The sequence below is a fragment of the Rattus norvegicus genome, chromosome 3, assembly GCF_036323735.1.
Source record: "Rattus norvegicus strain BN/NHsdMcwi chromosome 3, GRCr8, whole genome shotgun sequence".
Lineage (NCBI taxonomy): Eukaryota > Metazoa > Chordata > Mammalia > Rodentia > Muridae > Rattus > Rattus norvegicus.
In genome coordinates this window covers 115,321,179-115,342,391 of record NC_086021.1, presented here as the reverse complement: position 1 = coordinate 115,342,391, position 21,213 = coordinate 115,321,179, and positions in this window count along the sequence as shown.

Genomic DNA, 21,213 nt, shown 5'->3' with positions numbered 1-21,213 from the left:
CTTCTGGGCTCCTCCAGCTCTGCCTACTCTAGCACTTTAAGCTGAGGTTGATCCACTCCATTGTCGTTGCTGTTCTTGGTAGTGGCATGGTACTGGCATCATCATTATGCTGGGGTCTTCTACTGCAAGTAGGCTTCACCAATAGCCTCTCATAGGCTTTCTTTATGGTGCCAAGCCTCAAATCCTTTGCATTACTCTTTCTGTCTGGGCCATCAGCTATAACTGAGCCTGCACTTTAACCAATGGCCTTCTAAAACCTCTCATAGCACCAAACCTAAGGTGCTCTTCATGACCCCTTCATGCCTTCAAAACCAGTACCACCTAGGTGACTTTTATACATTACCAAGTACAGCTGAGCACAGGTATAACTTTGACTATCTCTGGTACACAGGTTCATTGTACTGTCAGAAAAGACTTCCCAGAAGATTTCACCTCAATGATGCTGGTCTCTTTTTAATCACCACTAATTTCTTGCCTCCAGCTAATCAATTGTCACAGGAGTCCCTTATATTTTCCACTCTAAAGCCAGACCACATGGCTTGAACTGCTGAGTCCTGCAGCTCTCTGGGGCATGGAACATGCCCTCCTTATTCTATTACCAGCTTTCTGTTTTCCAACTGCCTCTCTGCCTAAGCTTGTCTATCCTAGAATATGCTCTGTAGTTCTTGAACTCAGAGATCTACATGCCTGTCTTCTAAACACTGGGATATAAAAGTTGTGGTTCATCAGGCCTGGATTTAAGTTTTTCTTTACCTATAGCTTGATCTGTTCTATGCTGGCCTTGAACTTAGAGATTAGATTGCCTTTGCCTCCTGGGGTAAAGGCTTGTACTACTGTGCCTGGACCTAAACTTAGCTGGGTGGAATCTTGCCCCAAGGTCTCTATTCTTTTGATTAAATTTAATATCTTTGAACACAGGATTCAGCTCCATTTCACTTTTTGATGCTCCTTTAATACTCAAACTATCTATCTTATATTTTTTTTCCAGCTTGCTATGTGTGTTAAACATGTTCTTCATGAAACTTACCCAAAGAACAAAGTCTATGATGGGCATCTCCAAAACTTCTTTTGTGTATTGGATTTATCCTATTCTCTTCACCTCAGGCAGATTTTTCAGATAAGGGCAGAAAGTAGCCACATCCTTCACTAAAATACCATAAAACCAGTCTTTAGGCCACATATTGAAATTATCCACTGAAACCTTCTGGGCCGGTTCACACAATTCAAATAACTCTCAGTAACAGTCTTCCATATTCTTTCTAGAATAGCCTATTAAGCCCCATTTAAAGCATTCTATTGCTCTCCAAATCCAAATTCCCAAAATCCAAATTTTGCTTAACAAAAGCATGATCAAACATCACAGCAATACCCCAGTCCCTGGTACCAACTTCTGCGTTAGGGTTTTACTGCTGTGAATAGACACCATGACCTAGGCAAGTCCTATAAAAGACATTTTATTGAGGCTTGCTTACAAGTTCTAGGGTTCAGTTCATTATCATCAAGATGGGGACATGGCAGCATCCAGACTGCCGTGTACAGAAGGAGCTGAGAGTTCTACATCTTCATCTGAAGGCTATTAGCAGAATCCTGGCTCCCAGGCAGCTAGGACAAGATTATTAAAGCCCACACACACAGGGCCAGACCTTCTCCAACAAGGCCACACCTCCTAATGCTGCCACTCCCTGGGCTAAGCATTTACAAATCATCACTCACAGTTATATGTAAAATAAATGTAAACCTTATAGATATCAGAGAATCGTACTTTTTCCACTCTTATACCGTTTTGAACCCAACGTACATAATGAATTGTAATGGAAATAAATAGAAATTAATCAATACAAAGGAGAGATAAGAGTATAGAGAGAATAAAAGGAGAAAATGGAAAGGGAAAGAAAAAAAATGCCTGAATGGCTCCTGGCTGTTATTAGAACTATCAGTAAACTCACTTGCTTTCAATTCCCTTAAAATTTTTCTTTTCTCCTAAAACTCCCCTCTGATTTCACAATGAGAAAATTTGTTCTAAGTTCCCTGCCCCCATTTCCTTCTCCATTTATCCAAATACAATTATACACCTCCATGACAAAGCCCTTTTAATTCACAGACACTTTCATGACCCTCCTGCTTAAGAATGATGAGCCCCTTTCTCCATGCCATGGGATTTTTTTTTTCTTTAAATAATACTGACTGTCTTAGTTTATTTTTGTACTATCAGTTAGTCCTTTTCTATTCTGTATGGTTGACAGATCTTCAGAGACACTGAAGGTCAGACTTTAGTGTGATTACTTATAATTAAATGATGGTTTAATTAAAAGTAAAACTGGAAGCATGTTATTTAAAATAAATCTACAGTTCAATCAGATTCTTTATTCATCTTTGGGAATTTAAAGGTTCTTGTGAGTTAAAGAAAAATAGTCAAATAAAAGTTTGTGGATGGACCCTTCTTCCCCTTCTGTCTTTTTTTTGTTTTGTTTTGTTTTGTTTTGTTTTTTTATTAACTTGAGTATTTCTTATATACATTTCGAGTGTTATTCCCTTTCCTGGTTTCTGGGCAAACATCCCCCTAATCCCTCCCCCTCCCCTTCTTCATGGGTGTTCCCCTCCCCATCCCCCCCCCACTTGTTGCCCTCCCCCCAACAATCTAGTTCACTGGGGGTTCAGTCTTAGCAGGACCAAGGGCTTCCCCTTCCAGTGGTGCTCTTACTAGGCTATTCATTGCTACCTATGAGGTCAGAGCCCACAGTCAGTCCATGTATAGTCTTTAGGTAGTGGCTTAGTCTCTGGAAGCTCTGGTTGCTTGGCATTGTTGTACATATGGGGTCTCGAGCCCCTTCAAGGTCTTCCAGTTCTTTCTCTGATTCCTTCAACGGGGGTCCTATTCTCAGTTCAGTGGTTTGCTGCTGGCATTCGCCTCTGTGTTTGCTGTATTCTGGCTGTGTCTCTCGGGAGCGATCTACATCCGGCTCCTGTCGGCCTGCTCTTCTTTGCTTCATCTATCTTGTCTAATTGGATGGCTGTATATGTGTGGGCCACATGTGGGGCAGGCTCTGAATGGGTGTTCCTTCTGTCTCTGTTTTAATCTTTGCCTCTCTATTCCCTGCCACGGGTATTCTTATTCCCCTTTTAAAGAAGGAGTGAAGCATTCACATTTTGATCATCAGTCTTGAGTTTCATTTGTTCTAGGCATCTAGGGTAATTCAAGCATTTGGGCTAATAGCCACTTATCAATGAGTGCATACCATGTGTGTTTTTCTGTGATTGGGTTACCTCACTTAGGATGATATTTTCCAGTTCCAACCATTTGCCTACGAATTTCATAAAGTCATTGTTTTTGATAGCTGAGTAATATTCCATTGTGTAGATGTACCACATTTTCTGTCTTGATGGCCTGAGTGGGCTTCTGTCCCCTATCTTGATGGCCTGAGTGGGCTTTTGCTCTCCTGAACATACAAGTGTCTACCCATCCTGGGACTGAGAAATTAGTTTCTTTATTTACCAGTTCTAGCTATGCAACCCAGTGGCCCACATAGTAGTTAGCCTCACAAGGGACTTGCCCATGCCATGTGTTGCATCTAGAATGTAAACATCTGTTCAGATAGAAGCAGACCACAGTCACTTCCTTTATGCCCTTCATTAACTTTCTGAGGTAGGGTTGATTATCCTCAAAGCTTTGGTTACCATAAATATCATGCATGATGAGTTCACTTGAACAGAAAGTAACAAAATATGCCCACTTCAAGACTATTACACTATGCTTTCCATTTGGCCCACTGACATTTAATTTATGTTTTTTACTGACTGATATCTGTGACTCTGTGTCTGGTATTCTAGTCAGTAACTAGTAAGAAGGAGGGAGGATGCATGGACATATACCTAACATGCTTCAGGTCCTTTCCTTTCTTCAACTCACTTCAGAAATGATTTATACATGGAGATGACAGCAAGGGCAATACCTGAGGGAAGAGAAATCATGGGAGATTTGATGGAGTAAAACTATACAACTGACATAGAGAAAAAGTTTAAGTATCTCCGTATTTCATCCTATATGAGTTATAAGAAGTTAAAAAACAACACTCTTCTCATCAAATAATTGTGTAGTTGGAAATAAGTCACCCAAAATGAGAGAGAGAGAGAGAGAGAGAGAGAGAGAGAGAGAGAGAGAGAGAGAGAGGCGTCAAAGTAGTGATCATGGATAAGAAATAAGGTTTAGTAGGTAAAGGTTGTTACACCTAGGTTTGGGGACCTTAGCTCCTTCCTGGACTTACATGGTAACAGGATGTACTAAATCACCAAAATTGCCTTCTGGACTCCACATGGTGCACTAGGGTGCTCATGTGCACACATGGAAATGAATAAATATAAATATAATTAACCAAGCAATTTTATGTAAACCTAAAGGAGCAATAATCTGATGAGGAACTTTAGATTGTGGTGGAACTCCCAAATGACTGCCATCTCTCATTACCTGATGACACTGACACCCTGACTGGCTTTCCCTATGCTGAGTCACAGCTGGTCTGTTTGATCCAGAGTGTGATGAATGTGATGAATGTGATTCTAAGTCATAAGCGGAATCACAGCTTCCTGCTGGCGTCACAAAAGGCACTGCAGTATGTGCCTTGCTTTTGAAACACTCATTCAGGGGAAGACATTCTTCATGTTATAAGACTTCTATATAGCCCAATTTGGAGATACATGTGGGGAAAAGATAGTGGCATCTGACTGAGAGTCATCCCTGACTCCTGTGTATAAATACCTTGAAAAAGCCTGTCATGTCTGGAGAGACCTGTAAGGTTAAACCTTATTCTCATATCTTGACTGGCTAGACTGGGCTGTCTCAGTAGTGCATAGCTAAGCCTCTTCTGAGTTCCAAACCTCCCTAAAGTTTTTCATGAACCACTTTATGTACTTGCCCAGGAAGCCACACAACCTGCTATCTAGAACAGGAGAGAGAGAGAACAGGGTAGATGTTGAAATTCCTTTCTATATCACAGTCTTTCACAAGAATATATCTTTACATCATGTGATTCGCTGAGGGAGGATTTTTTTTTTCTCTACTTCAAGTCCGTATAACTCAATGTCCTTGCAGGGCATTGCAAGGAGGAAAGACAACAGAGCGATTATTTCTTTTTTTTTTCTTTTCTTTATTTTCGGAGCTGGGGACCGAACCCAGGGCCTTGTGCTTACTAGACAAGCGCTCTACCACTGAGCTAAATCCCCAACCCAGAGCGATTATGTCTAGAGAGTACCAATAATGATATTTAGCATGAAAATGATTAAACGGGACAAAAGAAGTACCTCAGCAGTTCAATCGAGAAAAGAACTGCTGTGCATATGAACAATATTCCCATCTGGAAAAAGAGAGTGTAAATGCTACAGAAACTTCAGGACCTAGCCAGGCAAGGTCTGTCATGCTAAAAGGGCTTGGTGATAGAAGGAACTGGTAATGTTATATAAAAAAAAATGCCAAGACTGAAATTGCCAAATTTCTGCTGGAATTAGATTAAATCCTGATTGATGCTCAGAGATCAATCCTACTTAAAGAAGGAGGAGGCAGAAAAGAGGATGGAGAATTGGATATATACTTCAGATTTTAAATCTTACTCTTATTCTCCTATGTACTCTATTTGAGAACAAAAACATCAAAGTATCTGACAACCTGGAATAGTTGACAAATATCTTTTGAGAATGACTGATAGAAGAGGTAACCTAGTTTACATTAACACGGGATATAGATTCCCTTCTAGTGACTAGTTATGGAAGATAATTCTAAGACAACAAATCAAAACATATGTACATACATACGGGTATATCTGCATGTATGTCAGTTTCGCTTACTAACTTTGTTTCCAAGCATATTTGAAAATATTCTTGATAGAAGTTATCATCTTCGGCTTTTAAATCAAAAGACACATATTAATTTTATATTATAAATAGAATTTTGTTAATATAATGTGTTCTGATTAATGTTTTAATTCACCCAAGATCGTCTTCCATCTCAATCTACACACTTCTGTTTCTCCTTATGTAGCAAATAGGCATCTACAGAATAATAATAAAAAAGTAACATAAATAATAGGACATAATAAAAAAGAAAAAAGGAAAAGAATAAAAAACAAAGACAGACACACACATGTTCGTACACACAGGCATTCCATAAATACACAAAACAGGATGTCATAGTATATGTTTAATATGTATGTAAAGGAGTTAGAAGTTTTAAAAAAAATGCCCAGAGAAAACATTATGAGAAGAAGCTCCTAAAATCCATTGAGTTTCTTTAGTCATGGCCATGTAGAGTTTATGTTTCCAGTGAGACTCTATTGGGGTGAACTAGCTTTTATTTTGTGAGTGATTATCAATTGGAAATACCAGTAAAGATAGACATTTGTGTCTGTTTCTTCTCGCAGCACTATGACCCTGAGTCAGACTTGTGCAGGCCTAGAGCATGCTGCTATAGTATCTATGAATTCATGAGTGCACAGGTCCTGCTAGGTAGAGAAGGCTTCTTTTAGGTTTGCTTTTCTTTTTTTTTCCTTTTTCATGTTTTGCTTCTTTTCTGTTTTTTATAGTCTTTCTGCCTCCTCTTTCTGTTCTTTGAGCCCCTCAAGGGGAGTTAATTAATGGAGACATACCAGTTAGCATTAAAAGGCTCAAAGGCTCTCACTGACTGCATGGTGTCTGACTGTGCTCTCTGTTTTTATTCATCTGCCTCAGCAGGAAGCTTCTCTAATGATAACCAAGAAAGTCATTGTTCTTTGAGAATTATAGATGTCATAAGGGGCTATTTTCTTCCTATGTTCCTTTAGCTGATCAGTACTAGTTGATTCTTTTTCTAAGTCTCTGGTCTCAGGTTCTTGGCCACCTGAACAGTGTCCCATCTCAAGGCTTCTATTTCATGGAGTTGGCCCTCATTCTTATCAGGTATTGGTTGTGATTTGCACAAGCTTTGTGTCATGATTACAGTGCATTACCTTACCAGTAGGTCATCATTGTACAAGGAAGAGTGTGGAGCTGTATTGCTGTTTCCCTTTATCTTTTGTTAACTGCAGAGTAACTTCTAGTCCTGTGAGTAGTCCACAGTGCTCTAGGTGAGAGCCAATTGATGCTCCATGTCCATGGTCAATGAGTTGTGTATTCTCTTCAGCCTTACCTTTAGCTCATGAACAGTAACGACAGAGACACAGCCAGCATCAACTAGGACATAATATGAAGAATGAATGATGAATGAATGAATGAATGAATGAATGAATGAATGAATAAATGGAAGAAGTCTTAGCTTCGGTTCTTTGGGTGTTCCCACAGGGCCACTTTGACCAACATTTTGATTACATACATCAACTATTTCAGACATTATCTAAGGACCATATCAAATTCCTACATATGACTGATTTTTTTTCTAGTGATTACTCAAGAAAAGGTTTTACTAAAAATGTGTTACCTAGGTGTCTTTATATTTGTTGAGGTTGTTTTTTTTAATTAATTATCTTTATTGACATTTCAAATGTCTAGTTTCCCAGGCTCCCATCCATGATCCTCCTCATCCCATCTTCCCTTCCTCTCTTCCCTTTCCCTCAAAAGGGCACTCCCCCACCCACCCATCCACTCCCACCTTCCCCTCTAGCAACCCCCTTCTCTGGGGCATCAAGCCTTCACAGAACTAAGCACACCCCCTCCCACTTGTAGCTAGACAAAGAAGTCCTCTGCTACATCTATATGCTTAGTCCCTGGGAATTCTGAGGTGTCCAGTTAGTTGATACTCTTGTTCTTCCTATGGGGTTGCCATCCTCTTCAGCTCCTTCAGTGCTTCCCCTAACTCTTTCATTGGGGTCTGTGACCTCAGTTCAATGGATGGCTGTAAGTATCGGCATTTGTCTCAGTCAGGTGCTGATAGAATTTCTCAGAGGCAGGCTTCTGTCTGCAAACAGAACATGGCATCAGCAATAATATTGGTGTTTGGTGCCTGTGCCAGGGATGAATCCCAAGTTACCATGGTCTCTGGATGACCCTTCCTTCATGCTCTGCTCCATTTTTGTCCCTGTATTTCCATTAGACAGGAAAAATTCTGGGTCAAAAATTTTGAATGGGTGGGTAGCTTCATCCCTCAGCTGGGGGCCATGTCTCTCTTCTGGAGTTTTGATTTATGAAAAAGGTAGTATTATAATTTGAAGCCAAGGCATCAGGTTACACTTGAATACCATCTTCTTTTTTTAATAATTCTGTTTTTCTTAGATATTTTATGTACACACATTTCAAATGTTATCCCTTTTCCCCCTCCTGCTTCTATGAGGATGCTCCATTCCTTCCTACCTACTCCAACCTCAATGTTCTAGCATTACCCTACATTAGGGAAATGAGCCTTCACAGGGTCAAAGGCTTTTCCTCCCATTGCTGCTGCATAATGCCATCCTCTGCCACATATGTGACTGGAGTCATGTGTCCCTCCATGTGTACTCATTGGTTGGTGGTTTAGTCCCTCGGAGCTCTGGTGAGGTTTGGTTGGTTGATAATCCTGTTCTTCCTATGGTGTTGCAAATCCCTTCAGATCCTTCATTCTTTTCTCTAACTACTCCATTGGGGTCCTCTTTTTCAACCCAATGGTTAGCTGCAACCCTCTTCATCTGTTTCAGCAGGGCTCTGGCAGAGATTCTCAGGAGACACCCATATCTGGCTCCTGGAGACATGGTTCAGTGGATAAGAACACTATCTGTTCTTTCAAAGGACTCGGGTTAAATTCCCAGCACCCACATGGCAGCTCATAACTGTCTGTAACTCCAGTTCTAAGGGATCTGATAGCCTCATATCTTCCTCATCACTTTCTAGATTATTTGGATTTCAGGTATATGTTGTCCATCTAACTGCTGTTAATTCTTCTAAGATAAATGATACATGCACTATAGAGTACTTTATCTCCATGCTTTATACTTGCTCAATACATATTAGTACTATAAAACAACTTTCTATAAGCAACATACTTATTTTAGTTGTTAGAATGATTACCTAGAATTAATAAAGCCAACAATTTGATCTATTGGACATCAGGACATCATATATCCAGGTATGGTGTTCCTTGCCTGTATTTCAGTACTAAGGAGGTGAGGGAATGCAGATCAGAAACTCAGGACCATTCTCGGCTGCATAGTAAGATCAAGGTTAGCCTAAACTGTGTGAGATCTTGTGCACCATTCCCATACCCACCTCATACACAGAGATTTAAAAGCATAAGGAAGTACAGCCTGGTCTGAAACATACTAGATAGTTAAGGATGGCTTTCAACTTGGCACCCTCCTTTCTGTGTCATCTAATAGCTTGAATTGTAGCCATAATTGCTGTATCCAGTATTGGATTTAATGAGCTATTTTCTTTTTAATATTTGGCAGTTATGTCTTATTCACACATTCATTATTTATCTTAGTTATTTACCTTTTCCTCTACATGTTTGCTTTATTCATGTTACTAAATTTTCTTGAGACTAAAAATCAAAATAAGCAAAACAATTGAATCCCCCACTGAAATAAATAAATACACATGATACAGGAAATAGAAGTTGTTACATTTATGAAAATAAGGCAGTTTGCAACCCAGAGACAATGTAAACAGGAAAACTGATGGAGTAGAATTTATTATATGTGAATGCATTGAGATTTTACTATGTGCTAGGTTTTATATAATGTTATTATTCCTAATCAGCATATGTTATCATGAACACATTTAGTCTAATGAAAATCCAAATAATGACTATTAGAAGCTATAATTCTCCAAAATTTATAGATAAAGATAAAACTTTTAAAAGGTTAACTTACCCAAACAGACAAAGATGGCAAAGAGAAGAATTGTTGGAACAAGGGGAGAAAATTGTCCTTACACACTTTTAAAAAATAAAAATTTACTTGTAAAATACTAAACCTTAAACTTGAAAGGAAAAACAAAGACTGAAGAGAAAGATACATATTTAAGATATGAGATCCATGCAGGCAATCAGTACCCATAACTATAAAAGCAAACCGTGAGTAACCTGAGTGCTTTAAAGCACATTTATGAACCAATAATCAAAGAACAAACACAGTCAACTAAAAACTTTTAGTAAGTAGAAACTTTAGTAACTAAATCATTAAAAATGAAAGGGAATGGAAGTCATTGTTATACCTTTTACTTTATGTAAATGTTTGCAAGTGTGTGTGTGTGTGTGTGTGTGTGTGTGTGTGTGTGTGTGTGTGTGTGTGTAAGTGTATGCACATGTATGTGCTACTGTGTACTTGTGGAGGTTAGCAGAATATTTGTGGGATTTGATTCTCTCTTTCTACCATGTGGATTTTAGTAGTAAATTCAGGTCGTCAGGCTTGGTGGCAAGTATTTTTATCCACTGAGAAATCTTGGTATCTAGTGAATAGATTTTATAGGAATCACAATTGAATAAATTTATCCTAGCATTTTGTAAAATGCCTAAGATACAGTAATATGTTAATAGATAAAAGTTGGTGTTATATAGTAAAAATTTATTTCATTTATTAGAAATGTTTCAATTGTCATCCAAATACATATGGATAATTTTGACTAAAGCTTTAGAAGCATTTTTATATCTCTGGTTTAAAACTAGTGATTAATATATTTAATAGTGTATTGATTCTTATCTTGTTTTAAAGTCTTCAGTCTTGACATTGAGATCTAATAATTTTTTGAAAAATCTGGATGGTAATCATCTGAGGTTTGGATAATAGGAATCCTTGAAGATGCATTGAGCTACACCCAGAGGTGTCACCAATATGATTGACTGTCCAAATATGAGGTGCAATAACAATGAAATGAATGAATAAAAAAGAAGAGCATAAATTTGAATGAGACCATGAGGTGTATAAGAGAGTGTTTGAAATGGAAAAGAGAAGAAAGAAATGTTATTGTACAATAATGTCAAAAGAAAAAGTGGTACGAACATAGTTGAGCAAGTGTTCTTGTGTTATGATGACTCCATGTCTTTGGGTACATGCCCAAGAGTGGTAGAACTGATATTGAGGTAGATTTATTGCCAATTTTCTGAGAACAGCCAAAGTGGCTGTACAAGTATGCATTCCCATTAGCAATGGGAGAAGTATTATACCACTGCTCCATATCCTAACCAGCATGAGCTGCCATTGTGTTTTTGATCTTAGTCATTCTCATAGGTATAAGGTAAAAACTCAGGGTTGCCTTGACTAGTCTGGATATGAGGGAAGTGTCTAGATTTGCTGTAACGTGATTTGCCATGTTTGGTTGATATCCATAGGGCACCTATCCTTTTTGAAGAGAAATGGGGAAAGAGGAAAAGGTGGGAGATTGGGGAAGGGAGGAGCTGAGAAGGCAAGAAGGAAGAGAAACTGCTGTCAGGATGTAATATGATAATAATAATGATAATAATAATAATAATTTTTAATGTAAAAATATATGGAGTTTTTTTTTTATTATGAAGAGCCATTGATATTTCCAGGGAAATATTGTAGTATTCTTCTAAAATCATTAAGGCAGAGGAGAATGTTGGTTCTTGTTTCCCATAGGAGGTATCAATCTCCTTTTGAGATGGTAAGACTGCTTTCAATTAGCTTATCTGCAGATTTCTAGGTCAAATTCAATAAAAGATGACATCGTATTACTAGGTCAAGGAGATGAGAAGTAGACCATGAGAAGACTTGGTTGACTGAACATATATTCAGAAACAAAATTGGTATGCTCTTTTGTGATTACAAGATGCTAGTACAAGGGAAACATCAAATGTTTTCACAGGGAGAGACTGTACTTCAAGTAAGTTCCAGTTCTTGATCTCCCCCTTTTGCGCTATGCTATTTCGATGCACACGCATATTTAATACAGCTTTGGGGAGTGTGGCGTTCGTCACACAGTCAGAGGTACATGATTTTAAAATCCTGTCATTGGCAGCATATCTTCATCTTCTTAAGGTTATATTTTACTTTTTCATGAAAAGATTTCTTTGCAGTCTGCATCTGATGGAAGAGAAGACCATGCGGTGACCCTGGGGATACTAGTTTGGGCATGCCTGTTTGGTGAGACTGATTTTTGTTCTGCTGCATAATAAGTAGTTTTGCAGATAATACTGAAGTAATGTGAATGTTGGAATTTTAAGTCTATAATGACATATTCTCCTGCATAATTTCCTTGCTTCAAAGTGGCAATCATCATTGAGCTTTGTCATATGCCATGGTGTCAATAACAACATGCAAATAGAAGGCTATTTTTTGAAATGTTATTTTACACTCCAGTTAAATGTCTTAGCTCCTGCTTTTGGCCATGACAGAAAAGCATCCTCAAATGGCACACTTCTCTACAGCCTAGGTTTCAGTATGAGAAGATATATGAATCTAACCAATTTTAGTCATATTTAAGGCAGAGAACAACACCCATGTTCAAACTATTGCTCTTGAACTCAGTAAACACATTGCTAATATTATTTTGTTATAAGCTACTTAGGTATTGAAATTGAGTGGGAAGAAAAAAAAAACAACCAATAAATTAAACGATGCCAGAAATAGCAAGATACAAAAAAGGTGAGAGTAGTGGCAAAAAAAAAAAAAAAAAAAAAAGTCATGGCCTATCTTATGTATTGACCAAATATTTGAAATAATTATTCTCTGCAACAAATCAGAAGGCTGAAGTTTCATTTATGAACCTGTGGTCATGGTGAGTGAGACACTGAGCAGGGTATGCACAGCATGATTTGTTTGATACTGACTGAAGTTGATTAGAGAAAATAAGCTAAGGAAAGAATCATAATCTTTCCATCAATGGGGAAAGGGAAAAGAGAGAATTCCAAATGTTTTAGCAGTACTAGATTACAGAGCCACAAGATTTTATAAGTGCCACTAGAAAACTATTTCTAATTATGACAGTCTCCTGCATCATGGTGGCTATCCTGAAGGATATGGCCAACTAGCCTTGTAGAGGCTCCTGATTGGATAAAGATGGAATCAGAGACAAAGTTATATTCTACATGCCACAGCATATATAATCTGCAAGCTTTAGTTATAACATTTTAACATATAAAAAGAAACAAGAACCATTCAGCACGTCAACTAATTATATATATATAATATTTAATCCAATATAAATAGATTAAAATTCCCTATGTACACAATATAGAACGTTAAAACTTTTTTTGCATGCTGAATGCTACAATCATGTATATGTTTCATGCAACATCATACCTTAATTCATATTTATTACACAGTAGATGATTAGAAACATTAAATAATTTTTAGGTAACCAAGATGTTCAGGGTTAAAAACATAAGAAAATAAGAAATGAAAATAAGACATTATTTGGTATTTGGCAAAGGAGAGAATTATAAGCAGATAGATATAAACCAATAAAGTTATTTTTTAAAGATAAATTTAGTGCCAGAACAATTTGATAGGATTATGATTCTTTGTGATGTAAATTGACCAGGATGATTTTCTAATAACTATCATAATTACATTCTAGTGAGATATTAGAGCTTTGATTGTTGCCATAGTAAAAGTTAAGTACTCCAAGTATAATTTTTCCCCAGCAAACAAACTCTAATTAGATACAGTTTGCTTCTGGTAGACTGTGAACAACTATCCTTACGGACAGCAGGGTCTGTAACATTTAGTGAAAATTAGAAACTTATCTCCACACACCAGAGATGACTGAGAGAACAGTTTAAATATGGAGGAAAACATTTTCATCACAAAGAGATAGGGTTGAATCTGGATCCAGTGTTTAAATCACATGACACTCAGATATGTGATTTTCATGTCAGTGGTACCCAGCACTCAACTTTCTCTTAATTTAGCCTTATGACTGTTACCAATGAATGGGCCAGTGAGAGAGAAGAAACCCTTTCAGAAGCAGAATCTTGAAAACACTATGTATATAAGAATCTCTTTTTCTGGAGAGCCATCACTATGCAAACTATTTTAAAATCGCATTCTAGAGAGACATGGTTTGGCCACCAACCATGCCTAGAGATGAGCAATACCACAGACTTTCTCAATCTATTCCTTTCAGTCTGTATGAAGGCTACAGTCATATAGTTGAGAGAAAAAGACAAGCAGAGGAACTGCCCAGGCAGTCCATTGCAAACTGCTCATCCAGAGCATTGAGACTATTATTTTAAAATCCAATAACTAGGTGTGGCTTAGGGATAAATATAAGGTACATATTACAAAGAGGCAGTTCTGAAAATCCTCACTCTAGTGTCCACAGCTGTAAAACAAAACGAATAATCGTGACTCCAGTTTTTTGTGAGGATTGTCGGGTATCCAGTACTCAACTTTTCCCTCTATGTCTTCACTCTGTGTATTCTCTGTCCTCCTACCTTACTCTGCCTTTTGTAATGTTCTTTCTCTGCCTAGTCCAGGGGCATTCTGAACAGCCTCTTCTTTTTTTTTTTTTTTTTTTGGTTCTTTTTTTTTCGGAGCTGGGGACCGAACCCAGGGCCTTGCGCTTCCTAGGTAAGCGCTCTACCTCTGAGCTAAATCCCCAGCCCCTGAACAGCCTCTTCAAAACTGATGTGTAGCCATCAAAAGTGGCTGCTTTGAAGGAACCATATCATTTAGGGCAAGCCAATTCTTAGAGCCTAGTATAAGATTAGCTGAATTGTATCATTGGAACACTTGATTTAAAAATCTTGTACAAACATATGACTAGAAGAAGTGCACTTCTCTCTAGAATTAAAATTTTCATGCAGATATATAAATCATCAAACATTTACTCTGGGCTATTTTTTTCTGTACTAGTTGTTCTTTTTTCAACTGTAGAATTATGTGTATAATCTTGATTCTATGTTAGATAGAGAGTCTGTCTTTTGCAAAGTCAAGAATCTAGGAAGATAGTCCTTTTTCATATAACTTAACCAAAATTAACTAGCAGTGAATATGAGTTACATGACTAAGAAGAACTTTGTGCCCAAGAATGAATGACTCATGAGAAAATTTATTTTACTGTGTGCTTCATGGGGTAATTTTATAATAATATATAATTATTTCAAATATTTTATAAATTACTTTGGCTTTTAATAAGGGTTTTTAATTATCAAATATAGTTTCTAGAAAGTTTTGCTAAATATATAGTATATGTGTGATGAGTCATCCAAATGCTCATGAAAAAATCCTTGTTCCTAAAAGTAGGACCCCATCGAGATTTGATACTGGCTGTAATATTTCACTTGAGATATTTTGGCTTTATATTTCTGAACCCATGGTTGGCATATCATGATATATAACTTTGTAAACATCACATATTCCTCAAGGGGTAAAAACATACCAACTGTAGCACATCATATAGAGTATATTTTGCACTTTCACCCCAGAAAGAGCAACTGGCAGGTGGACTTTTGGATAAATAGATTGAACTTGGCATATACCTTGGCAGAATTGTCCGTGCGTCACCCCTAGACTTTCACTTTCTAAAAGCATATAAAGTGCATGGACAATAGAAGGGCAATTGCTTGAGGGCATTATGACTGCATATTTGCATTTATTGTGGAAATTTTTTTTACAACTGATAATACTCATCCGTAACTGGTTAGAGTTAACTTTTCTCCTTGATAACTAGCTAGCCACTTTAAATATGTTAGTGCATACATATATCAGGGTCTCACTGAAAATTTTTGACTAGTCTAGCTAATCAACTTGCTGCACAGATCCTATCGCTCACTTATGTGTTGGGATAACAGGAAGTTTGCATTCAAAAATCATAATTTATATCAGTGCTGATACATTTTTTATTGGGGTTTTAGAGACTGGTTCTAATTGTGAAAACTTTGCTATCTTTGAAAATGTCATAAAAATATCATATTTTATTGACAGTTTTATATATATATATATATATAATAAATTTCAGACCTTATTTAATTTGAAATAAAACTAATATTTACATTTGAAAAGCAAAAATAAATACCTTAATAGTGATTTAATTTTATTGTTGATTTCTAATAACAAAATTCCTGAAAAAACATTAACATCTGAGAAAGTCCAGGTGGGACAAATCTTCTAATCTTGCAAGTAGAGTAGTCTAAACGGAGGACGAGCCCTGTTGAGGATTTTCAGGGCGAGGCGCACTCGATAAAACCCCCTTACAATCAGGACTTTTTGAAAATCACACATTACATTAATAACTTATTTCATGACTGCATTTTACTTTTCTATCAAAATGATTATTTTATATTTTTATAGTCTACAATTAATGCTTCAGTTTTTATTAGTTGTCCTCCAATGTCCTTATTCGAAAACCATAAGTAATCCAGTTTGAGGACTTCAAAGGGAAGTAGAATCCCTAGCAGAATAGCTGCTTTGGGATACAGAAAGAATCCCCACAAAACCTTTCAGTAACTAAGTATTTCTAACATCAACTAAGTTAGGATCCAAGGTTTAGATCTCTGTGAGTAAAGATAATAAACTATAACTGATAACCAAACTTTGTGAAGCAGTGCTTACCAAGTTTATTTCCTTTAAGTGGTGGTGATGGTGGAATTCACTGACAAGAGGAAATATAAGCAGTGGCAGTGGAATAAGGGAAGTGACCGCTGGTAAGATCAAGGATACACTCTATTCACAGGTTAAAGGGTTGTTGTCGTCGTCATTGTTTGTTTAGTTTTAGTTTAGTTTTGATTTTTTGTTTTCCGAAAACAAAAGGCTCTTCAATCTTGATACAGCATGCTCATAACTGCCCAGAAAAAACAATACCTTATTCTTTCTTAGTACATAAGGATCTTAGTATACTATGGAAGATGTCATTTACAAGCAGGAGAAAATGAGCCGCATTCCAGAGCCTCTGGTAGTAACTTTCTAGGATGGAATTTCCTTCCAGTTGTGAAGTCTCTCTTAAAATTCAGAGGCTAATGGATGGAACTAAAAAATGTCATCCTGAGTGAGGTAACACAATCACAAAAAAAAAAAAACCCACACATGGTATGTGCTCACCGATAAGTGGATCTTAGCCCCAAAGCTTGAAAAGATACAATCCACAGACCACATGAAGTTCAAGAAGAAGGAAGACCAAAGCGTGGATGCTTCAGTTCTTCTTAGAAGGGGGAATAAATATATTCATAGGAGAAGATATGGAGACAAAGTTTGGAGCAGAGACTGAAGGAAAGGCCATTCAGAGCCTACCCCACCTGATAATCCAGTCCATATATATATCACAGCCACCAAACCTAGGCAATATTGATGAAACCAAAAAGCTCATGCTGACAGGAGCCTGATATAGCTCTCTCCTGAGGCTCAGCAAGACCATGACAAATACAGAGGCAAATGCTAGCAGCAAATCATTGAACTGAGAACAGGGTCCCCACTGGAGGAGTTTGAAGGAGCTGAAGGGGTTTGCAACCCCATAAGAACAGCAATAACAACCAACCAGAACTCCCAGAGACTAAACCAGTACCCAAAGAGTACAGATGGACAGACCCATGGCGTCAGATGCATATGTAGCAGTGGATGGCCTTGTTGTGCACCAATGGGAGGAGAGTCCTTGGTCCTGCAAAAGCTGGACCTCCCAGGGTAGGGAAATGTCAGGAGTGGAAGGGGAAATGGTTGGGGAGGGGGAACACCCTTATAGATGAAGGGGGATGGGGGATGGGATAGGAGGCTTTTGGACAGGAAACTGGGATAGGGAACTATGGACAGGAAACCAGGAAAGGGAATAATGTTTGAAATGTAAATAAAAAAACCAATAAAAAAAGAAAAAATGTTCTTTTGTCACATTGTCACAGCAGGTAATTACCAGAAGAAGATATTTTCCTTCTATAAGGAACAAACTTGTGCATCACCTAATATAAACCAGTGTCTTGTGACATTTGAATAAATTAGTAATACTGCCCCTTTTTGGAAAAAAAGTTCTATTCCTCATAAAAGTTATTTAGGAAATCTCCTTTATGGCATAATTTGAAATGGTTATTCTCTATTTTTCAGATACAGTGACACTGACCACGATCACTCTCTGATACTGTGTGCAGAATAATACTCATAATAATATCCTGATATTCCATAAACAATAACCATTGTCATGGTAACTATGTATTTAGGGAAAACAAACTGTGCAAATGAGCTTTCTCCATGGCTTTAATTATGCAAGCTGAAAACTGAAGGAATACATTTTCTAGAGTCAGTTTCCTCTTTAAGGATGGTTAAAGTTAATGAGTCTATCAGTTTACACTCCCGACTATTAGTGGGTTAAAGACCTGAGCATGATTGTGACCTCTGTTTGCTGTGTTGGTTTTTTTTTTTTTTTGACATTCATAAGCAGAAAGGATTATGACTTCTCCATGCATTCTATCAGAATATAATTTAGTTATTTAGGCCATTATTCTAATTGTTCTTTTTAGACTTCAGTATATATTCCTTAGGGTGATCATCCTATAAGTAAGTTCTAACTTTTTCAAATCTTACACAACAGACATCGTAGTTGGAAAGGGAGAAGTTAAAATTACTCTTTTAGATGCAGTTAGTTGTGTGCTTTATTCCAGGAATATATATTAGTTGCTGCTCGAGGTATGCAAGTTGTGACAAGATGTTGATTGAAGCCAGATTCAGTCAGAGACACATTAGAAACAGTAAAATTTAGGGCAGCAATCTTCTCATGACTGACAGTTGTGAAAAGAGCGTCTTTAAGGATATCCTATCAATGTGAGGTCATGTAAGTGTATGAAAGAGTGACAGTGCAGAAGTCATTAAGCAGAGAAAGAAGAGATCAGGGAAGTGAACAACAGACCCTGTGGAAGGCATTTGAGAATCTACATAAATGACCCTGATGATTGTGTAAAATTACAAATCAACGCCTAAGACTTTATTTTTCTTTTCCTTCTTCAAATAAAAAAGATTTCAGAGTATCCCAGAAAAGCAGGTAACTAGAGATGAGATGTTTCTGAAAAGCAAAATGAAGACTAAATTATAGGCAGCAATTTAGGTAAGTATTCCTGTCATACTGCTTATTGGAAATTGGAGAACTTAAGGTGATATTGTTGATACAGACGTGCACAAACACTTTTCAAGATAAAAAGCAAGGCACAGAGATGGTATTGTTATGGACTGTGTGATTCAGTGGGTGATATATTCAAAGCCTTTCCAATAAAGACTTCAGAGGCAGCAAAGGAGAACTGAAACATGACTAAGATCAGAGGATTTGATAAATGTCATGTCTTTTGAAAATCAGGAGATATTGAGAAAACAGAAACCTGCAAGGAATTCTGGGAATGCAGGTACACTTATTTGAAACATATTGGTAAAAATAAAAAATAAAATAGCAGATGAGAAACAGCAATTAATAGTAAGAGACTTGTCTTACAAAGACAATTAGTGATGATTACTGGAAGTGAGTTTGGTGTTAATGCAAATTTATAAAATAAAATAGAATAAACAATGAAATAGAGTTTTAACCAAGTAACTGATGAGGAAAGTTTACCTAGAAAATGAGACTAACAGACACTGGGAAGGAAATGGACCCTACAGACACCTATAGAATATTTCATCCAAATACAAAAGTTTATATCTTCTTTTTAGCACCTGAAAGATCCTTCTCTCTAACTAACCATATAATCTGACACAAATCAAGCCTCTGCTGCCCCACTGCTCCAGCATCCCCCTATGCTGGGGCATTAAACCTACACAGGACCAAGGGTCTCCTCTTCCATTGATTTCAGCCAAGGCCATTCTCTGCTATATATGTATCTGGAGCCATGGATCCTTCCCTGTGCACTCCTTGGTTAATAGTCCCTGAGAGAACTGGGTGGTCCATTCAGCTGACATTGTTCTTCCTATGGGGTTGCAATCCCCCACTGCTCCTCCAGTCCTCCTGCCAGCTCCTCCACCAAGGTCCCTGAACTCAGTCTGATGGTTGGCTCCAAGTATCCACATCTGCATTGATCACTTGCTGCAGTCGCTGGCAGAACCTACCAAGGAACAGCCACACCAGGCTCCTGTCAGCAAGCAACTCTTGGCAACAGCCACAGTGTCAGAGATTGATGTCTGCAGAAAGGAAGACTCTCCAGGTGGGGCAGTCTCCAGACGGCCCTTCCTTCAGTCTCTGCTCTTTTTGGTCCCTGTCTTTCCTTTGGACAGTGAAATTTCTAGGTTAAAACTTTGAGATGCATGGGTGGCCCCGTCCCTCAACTGGGGGCTATGCCTATCTACTGGAGGTGGTCTCAATCTCCCCTTCACTGCGTATTTTGGCTAAGAAGCACAAAATGCCCACATTACAAACCACAGACAATATGGCGCTTAGGAGAATGAGATTTTTGATGGGTATAGTAGTCTAGATTGGCATCTGTGGTGTTTCAGAGGTTGTAAGTTATCTGTTTAGGCCCTTCTAGCTTTAAGAGTCTCTGTTGACAAGTCAGATGTAATTCTGAAAGGTCTGCTTTATATTTTATCTGTCCATCTTCACTTGCTGCTTTTAATATTCTTTCTTCATTCTGTAGATTATATGTTTTAATTATTATGTGATGGGAGGATTTTCTGTTCTAGTCCAGTCTAATAACCTTCTTATGTGTTCACCATCATCTTTTCCCTTAGGTTGGGAAAGGTTTCTTCCCTGATTTTGTGAAAAATATATTCTGGTCCTTGGAGCTAGGAATCTTCACCTTTTTCTATTCCTGTTATTCTTAGGTTAGAACTTTTCATGGTATCCCAGATTTCCTGAATGGTTTATTCCAAGAGTTTTTTAGATTTAACATTGTCTTTGACTGATGTATACTTTTCTTCAATTGTAACTTCTATACCCGGGATTCTCTCTCCCATCTCTTGTACTGTGTATATGATACTTGGATATGTTGTCTCTGTTCTTTTCTCTGGGTTTTCTATTTTCAGGAATTCCTCAGTTTGTGTTTTCTTTGTTGCTTCTATTTCTACTTTCAGGTCTTGCAAAATTTTATTTATTTACTTCACCTGTTTAATTGCATTTTCAGTTTATCTTTAAGGGTTTGGTTATTTCCTCTTTAAAGACCTCTGTCTGATTTTATTTTCTTGTATTTCTTTATGGGATTTATTAATTTTCTCTTTAACGACTTCCATCATCGTTATAAGATTGGATTTACTGTTATCTTCCTGTGCTTTGGGCTTGCTATAGAAGACTAGCTGTGCTCTGAAGTGTCATATTGCCCTGTCATTTTTTGATTGTGTTTCTTTCTAGGACTTTTAGCTATCTGGGTCATTTGTTTTCTGCATGTTCCTGTTGTAGTTGCTATTAGGAAGGGGTGAACCTCGATGTACTTGG